Below are 7,691 nucleotides of genomic sequence, written 5' to 3'. Positions count from 1 at the left end.
GAGTCGACGGGGCGATTTAGTCGGAATCGGTTGGCTCGGTAGTGCCTGCTCCGAATGTTCCGATGACGGTGAACCCAGTTGGCTCCAGGGGACTCTGCTGAGAGATTCTGCCCTGACCGGTCGCAAGGGAGGCCACCCCGGCTCCCGCGGCCGTCATGGCGGATATCGAGGTCTGAGTCCCGCGGCTTGAGCGAACGAATGGAGCCACTGTCTCCCCGCAAGCGATAGTCGTGTTGTCTGGCATATGCCCCCTATCTGCAGGCAATGAAGCCTCACTTTGGATTGCCGGAGCCTGTCCAGCGCATGTGAGTATCCGAACCCGTGGGTCAGCCTTCGGATTCCGCTGGGGCTAGCGCACTGGGCGTAGCACTTTCTCCAGCGAACCTAGCCGGGGTCCTCTGTTATCCCGTCCGTTAGCCCACAGTGTCTAAATAAAAGATTTTAGTTCCTAGCATTGATGTTGCTTGCATGCATGCGTGGGTTACCTTACAGAATCGTACCGATTCGCTAATGTAGTCCCCCATACTCCTTTTTGACCCTCTTCGCCTTATAGAACTCCTCAACTAATGGAAGTCTCTTTCCAAAGGAGTCTGGCGGTTCCCGTTACAGGGGTCACAGAAGAATCAACAAGAACCCCTTTGTTCGCCGATATGGAGTCGCAATGACTACTTTTTATCGAGATCTGCATGCTCTTTCGCGACTCTTGGCCTGAATGAATCTCGGTACTCTCAAAAGGAGTCGGAGGGACTCTCATTAGTGGGAATACAGAGCAGTCAACTGGACTTTCTTTGTTCCCTGATTTGGAGTTAGTGTGACTACATCCTGTGGAGTGCTGCATACTCTCTCTAGACTCTTGGTCGCCACTCTTGTCCTAAGAGTACCAAGACTCTCGTTGAAAGAGAGTTTGCTGACTCTCTCCCTAAGGGTATAAATGGTGTCAATGCCAGGACAAGCGGATGACTGTCCAAAATAAATCAGTACCGATTCCATAGGCTTCCTTCACAGAGTGAAAAGAGCCGGGTCCCCTACCTCCAAGGTCGTCGCGACAGTTCATATCCATTACAAATCGAAATTCTACTGCTTAACTTTGGAAACATAATGACCTCGGGTAACTTAACAAACCCTCTACCTGTGCTGATCTTCGAAGCTCTCTTGCCTCTCCCCGCTAAGGGGATTTCCGAGCGTATACATAGTATATTCGCCAAGTATACAAAACCGCGCCTCGCGAGCCTCCCCAAAAATGCATTTTTGAACCCGCGATCGCCACGACTGCGCAGTCACAGTGACGAACCTTTGTTCTTCAATGCACTCACAATAATTACTGGCATTTCTCTGCCGCGAGACAAAAAAAGTGCGGTATCAGGCCACGTGTACTTTCGCCGGCTGCACGAGCCCCTCTGGCCGTTGCGGCCCTTTTACGCGGCATGTCGGCCTGCCTAGAAGAACGGTGAACACTGAAAAGCGTCCCCACGGCACATACCGCAGGCGTCTTACGCAGGTCAGCCCAGCCGGTTTTGAAGCAAAAAAGCACAAGAAAAGCCAAACACGCAAAGCAAATGAGCTGCCGTTAATTGCGAGAGGTGCACAACGGGACAGCCAGGGCCATATCTGGCTGCACTCACAGTGGGCTTCCAGGTGCTGACAAATTCAATGCTTACCGGGTTTGGAGTGACAGCTGTACTCGGGCAGGTTGTCGCAGTCGATCTGATGAGCGAGGACCGGTGGGAGATGCTGCAGGCACGACGACCAGAACTCTGCGAGGCACGTGCGCCGCGGCGTTCAGCTCGCTAGCGTTTGGGAACAACCTTTAAAGGGACCCAGAAAAGCCTTCTGTAAAAGTTACAAAAGGCCTGTATCGTCGCGTAGCCCCAATATAGCGATGTAATGCCGTTGGAATTATTGATTAATCATTCAGTATTAGCTGCGCCAGAAGCAATTAAATGCACCTCTCCCCCCTTGCCGATCGACTCCTCCTCCCTCTGTGCTTCTTTCACAGCAGCTGGAAACACTGGGAATAGCCATGTGACATCGCGACGCTCGACTTCTGTTCTGCGCTACATTCCTGCGCCAAGGCAGGCGTCAATCGCTGCGGACCCGCCTTTGCCGCCTTTGCTTCGGGATCGCGTAGGAAAGAGGAAGAACAGCCGGAAGCCAGTGGCAGTGACGTCGCCGGCGGCCGACCTCGCCGGCGGCCGACCTCGCCGGCGGTTGGACGAATCAGGGGGCGCCTTCGCCGTTGCGTCAGCCGCGATCGGCGTTGCGTCAGCAGCGATCGGCTCGCTGCGGCGTCGCGCTCATCGGCTGAGAAAGGCTATCTTCAAAAATTGTTTACAAATTATTCGTACAACGTAAGGGGCTCACACTTGGCTCAAAAGTCACCCGTTATGTGTTCTGCCACCTGAATGCGTTTGATTGCAGCTTTTCTGGGTCCCTTTAACGTGGTTTGTAGTTTCAGCTCCTAGCTATTTCCCGCGGAAAATTATTTTCGGGACAACGGTGGTTTCGTCTTCCCTAGCTGACAGAAAAGTGCGAGCGTCAACCCCAGCAAAATAATTTTCACTGCGGCGGCTTCTCTTTTTTCCAACATACCGGCAAAGATCAGCACGCCAGGAAGTATTCTTGCAAAGAAAACAGCGGCCTCCTGCACTCTACCAAGTCCACAGTTGGTATTCACCAGAGAGCTCCAGAACGACCAACTAAGTGACCAAGCGTGCAAGTTTTGCGAATGACGAAGCCCAACGTATCATTTCGCTAAAAAAAGTGTTTGTCAGCAGAGACAACACGCAAGGTGAGGATGGCATTTTGCATTGCGCAATGTCCTAGCGCAAATGCCCTTTTTCACACAAATTGAATGCTCGCCCACCTCAATCGTCGAATTTGCGGACTGGATCACTTCGATTGGTTATTGTGAAGCTTTATGGTTTAGGCGTTCTACGGGGACTTCTTAAAATGTACAGCCCCATCGAAGAGCAGAAAAGACTCGGCGATTTTGCATTTCAATGTTTCACAATAATTTTATAAGGTCAATAGATTTCTGTTAGTGTTGGAGGTACCTATTGCCTTGTGCCACTTGCTACAGTTGTCAGGGAATTTGGAATTTTAGGAGAATGCACGAATGAGTGCTTGCTTCAAGAGTTAAGGCATTCATTCAGTTAATGTTAATTTCATAGAACCCAGCTTCCGTTATCCCTGCGGCGAACAAATCGCTTACGCCCGGGAGGTGCGTGTATGAAGAATGTGCAGGCAGGTCAAAAAGCTCTATCAAGGACGACAAAAACAACGCTTTGTGTAGTCCTCGCAAGATGCTTCCGTATACCAAGCGTCTGTTTGTCCCGAATACCAATTGTGTGCGGATCAGAAATTAGGCGCCCTGCTACTACTGTGAAGATGTAAGACCAGTTGGGTCGTGTATTGAGACTTAATATATATATCGACCAAAGGCACATGCATACAACTTCAGAAAAAAATAAATGTATTCGCATACATTTTTGGGATAATTCCCATGTATGTATGTATGTATGTATGTATGTATGTATGTATGTATGTATGTATGTATGTATGTATGTATGTATGTATGCGCGGACATGGTTTCCTCACGAATAAACACAAAAACAGTGTTGTACTAACTTTTCTACTGGTGGACAAGCCTTCTTCGGAGTAACTCACAACATGGAAACACGCATGCTTATATGCGTGCGGAAGGTGTGCTACATTGCGCACTTCTTAAGAAAATATTAGTGTTTGTTGAGACGAGGAAACAGGGAAAGCGAGGGGCACTATACACTTAAAGGGGCACTGACACAAAAATTTTCCATCTTGTTTTTTTTGTTGCGATAAGTAACTACTGACCTACCTATAACCTGTAGAAACCTCATTTGCTTCAGCGTGAGACGGTTGTTCAATTAGACGCATTTTCAATGCGGCCAGTCACAGTTTCGGTTTCAGCGAGTGCCGCGAAACGATGGATTTTGTGGATTTTGCGTGAACAAAGCTGACCACGTGACCGTCGGAGGGATATCACAGAGCAGAGCCGCCGTAGCACTGTCTAATCCGCATCGACGGCAGTTTCTGCGAATGCCCCCACGTACTGATCTCGTGAGGCGCTTAATTAAAAAGCGACTGTGGATGTGACGCAGGCGCTGCGAGTGCAAATGCTACAGCGGCTAAAGAACGACGCGCGACGCTCGAGACGATGGGTGGCAAGACGCGCGCTGGGAGCAGCCGGCCGGTCTGCCTACAGGTCCGCCTACAGATGTGTTCGGCTTAGCACTGCGGCGGATATTCGAGTGCCGCTCTCGTAAGCGGTGCAAATGACAATTTTTAATGCAACCCGCCATCGCATCATTAACTCCTTTCTCATGTAAGCCACCATGGTCGGGACTTGGGGACAATTTCGTGCAGCGGTAACAAGCTTATCACTCGAGCTACCTGCGCCAGCCTTGGCCACTTCGCGGCCGTGGCCGCCGCCTGCACAGCGACCGTGCAGATAGCTCAGTGGGCTTTTCGTGCCTCCGGCGCGTTTTCGCATCCAATGGTAATAAACAGTAATAGAAACAGAGTGCCTGGAATCGCTGTAGAACTTTGGTCGCGGCCAGCTGCCCGATGAGCTTACGAAATCACGGCGCCTCCGCCGCCAACGATCGGGTCGTTCGTTCTCGAGAGCAGAAGCTCCGCCCTCCGGCCCTCCGATTGGAGCGGCGATCCGGGCGAGGCGGCGAAAAACGCCGGCAGTGCGGAAGCAGCAAACACAAACTCGTGACGTGTTTGGATGTTTATTTACACAATATCCTCGGGATGTCGATTGCGCGTGGTCCTCTGCTGGCTGCTCGGTTGCGTTTCGCACACTTTAAAATTGATTTTAAATATGCTCTAGGCTGTATTCGCCGCTAATATTTTGCAGATGATGTATATATGTTCCCACCAATCTATCTCCGAAGTTATCTCGCCTTCAAAATTTTGTGTCAGTGCCCTTTTAACGCACTTCCTTGGTGTACTGCTGGTAAAATATTCTTTCCAGGCAGAGGAAGATTTATGAGACCAGCACATGCAGCCACACGAACGCCAGAAACACACTCATGTGTCGAAAGAAAAGATTAGCAAAATAACCCGTGTCCATTCCATAAAAACGCAAAGGTGGTGAAATGGCGTACGGATTACAGGAATAGCACACACGGTCCGGCGGATGCCGGTAACACCTCCATTTTTCCAAATGCCAATGACCCGTGTCCTTTCCTTTCTAGAGCTACATCAGGGGCAACAGCAGCAGCTCGCAACATCACAGAAGAAGTCCCAGTGGCGCATGTGCCGGCAACACAACCACTCGCAAAAATACGTAATTGCGGTAACCACCGGCGTTACTGCTTGGAAATTACTATGAAATCATGTAAGCTAAAATGCTTATCGGTAAAATCATGAGACATCCACCCACACATCATATAAAGACTCGACACGTCAAGCTTTCCACCGCTCCGTTGACAAGCCCGTCGACGGCGTTGATGTTTGTGGTGATTATGTAGGGCTTGTTTGAGACGATGACAATCTCCATGGGCAAGTTGGCGAATTCGGTGTGTGACATTTTAGCCACCTTGTCCGTCGCCTTCTGCACGTCGTCTTGTGTCGCGTACCCCCGGTACGTCTCTTTAGCTCGCAGGCGACGAAGGACAACCTCTTCTTCTTCCTCTCCTCCTGATGATGATGATGGTTAGTGTTTAATGGCGCAAGGCCAACGAGGGCAAAGAGCGCCAGTTCCTCTCCTCCTTGTTGGGTAGCAGCGAACGCGTTGAACGTTATGACCTCTTCGACCAATCTTTGGTTGGCCAATCCCTAGGGGGATCCTGCCATAATCATCAACAATGTGCCGTGTACGGCCGGGATAGGGCCCGAGCTTCGCCCCTAAAAAGGCATGAGAGGGCATGGAGGATTCCCTCTCCCCCACGCAAGCTGCACCCCCTCGCATGCTGCCGTGACAATTATAACGCCATCAAGGCCAACATGGCGGTGGCGTTGCTAGGGAAATAACAACGCATTATGCTTCCCCGGGATCACCAAGCGAGGATACGGCGCTGGTAACGGAATTAGCCCAGGCGCTGGGTTGAAGGCAAGAGACCGCCTCCTGTTGCTGCGTGGTCATAGCCGGGTTGAGCTAGCCAGCAGGGGCCGAAATTACGTATTACGGGCAGCCTCATTACCCGCGAGGCCAGCTTCCGCTGGAGACAGCTGTGCGGGTGGCGTCGGAGAATTTTGATGCCTGGGGAGAAAACATGACCGCTGGCGAAATTTCAACGGCAGCTCTTGCATAAGGGAATCTATTCGTGGTAGGCGGCCTTTGGGCTAAGGCTATTGCCGACTCTTCCGACGTGATGGGCTGGGGGTATAGTAGATTACGGAGTTGAGAGATGGGTTATCGAGGCCGTTAATCACTGCAGTGGCGAATGCGGGGTGGTGTCTGCATTGTACAGCATCCACACAGACAACGTCGGATCGAGCGTGCAGCGTTTCTATTTTGGGGGTTCGTGTTTTCTGTTCCCTGCGGCACGCGTTGCATGTGGAATGCATGTTGCGGGATATTGGTTTCTAATGACATTTGCATGGCTTTCACATGACATATGCCGAGCCGCTGAGAGTATAGTTTTGCAGTGGGTATTTTGGACAGACGTACCACCTGACTGGAACGGCGGCCTTCTATGGGCCAGGAGAGTATTGGTTTGGGCGAGTTGGTACATCTGGCGTATTGAAGCGCAGCAAAGACGAGGACAGGAACACAGACGGCGACACACAGGGCGCTAACTTCCAACTTTAATGACACAAAAAACCCAACCACCACATATATAGTGCTCATTATCAGCCAACATGCCTCATTTGAACCAACCATGATGTAGTTAATATCAGAACAACACAAACAAAACTGCGGAGAAGATTAACATTGTCAAAAGACGATAAAAGTATACAACGCAAGTACACCGATAAAACCGATAAAAAAGAACGAGAGAACTTTACAAATGGGAAGTTGCCAAACTCACGCAAGGGCAACCAGAAGACGCATGCGCGAAAGAGAAAAGCTCTGCACACGAATTTACGTGTTTGACCTTACAAATTATAACTCTTTTGGCCCGACAGCAACGGACGGCCTCGAAATGCAGTTATCCCCCAAATCAGCGATGGTTTTCGCCTCCAAAATTTCGCGTGTAAGGGGGTGTCGGTGCTTGGCCAAAACAACACACTTTTGATTGTAGGGTTTAACGCGCCGACGCAACGCAGGCGATGAGTCGCACCGTAGTGGAGGGCTGCGGATTAATTTTGACCCCCTGGGGATGTTTAACGTGCGCCGAAATCTCGTGCACACGGGCGTTTTTGCTTTTCGCCTCCATCATAAAAGCGGCCACCACGGCCGGGAATCGAGCCCACGTCCTCGTGCTCAGCAGCAGAACGCCTTAGCCACTGAGCCACCGCGGCGGGTACAATAGAAAAATGGAATTCTCTCCCCTGTGCAACCCGCTCTCTCTCCTATGATGAATTTGTGTACGAATTTGAGAGTCCATGAATATTATTGTATAATATTGTTTGCGAGCTTATTTTTCTTTTTATCTGATGCATTGTACCTACCCACACCTGCGATGGCCCTCTTGGGCTTCAGTATGTAAACATGTAAACGCCTTAGCCACTGAGCCACCGCGGTGGGTAACAACACACTT

Source organism: Haemaphysalis longicornis, unplaced genomic scaffold (assembly GCF_048455015.1).
Source record: "Haemaphysalis longicornis isolate Haplotype H1 unplaced genomic scaffold, Haemaphysalis longicornis Haplotype H1 scaffold_1, whole genome shotgun sequence".
Lineage (NCBI taxonomy): Eukaryota > Metazoa > Arthropoda > Arachnida > Ixodida > Ixodidae > Haemaphysalis > Haemaphysalis longicornis.
The sequence above is the reverse complement of the archived record's forward strand: the minus strand, read 5'-3'. Positions refer to the sequence as shown.